At 29.1% G+C, this 223-nt stretch overlaps 1 protein-coding gene across 1 annotated transcript in view; it reads right to left on the minus strand.

The window, feature by feature from the left end:
* LOC119590516 overlaps positions 1–223 on the minus strand; it is a gene marked incomplete in the record, with an annotated part of 54,991 nt that overhangs the window by 28,858 nt on the left and 25,910 nt on the right.

The following is a 223-nucleotide window of genomic DNA, read 5'->3' on the forward strand; positions in this document are numbered from 1 at the left end:
CAATGGGGAAACACAATTTTTTTTTTTGGTTGGTATGTTTATTAAGATTACTCTACTAGGTAAATGTTATATTAAAAAAAAAAGAAAGAACGATTTTTTCTCTCTCTCTCCCAAACATTATTTAAAAAAATGTATAACACGAAAATCTCCAAAATTTAACCGCAAGTGTAATCAAAACAAAAACCGAGACCCCAAAACTACACGACGAACAAATGTATAACAC

The sequence above is a fragment of the Penaeus monodon genome, chromosome 27 (assembly GCF_015228065.2).
Source record: "Penaeus monodon isolate SGIC_2016 chromosome 27, NSTDA_Pmon_1, whole genome shotgun sequence".
In the NCBI taxonomy this organism is placed as follows: Eukaryota; Metazoa; Arthropoda; class Malacostraca; order Decapoda; family Penaeidae; genus Penaeus; species Penaeus monodon.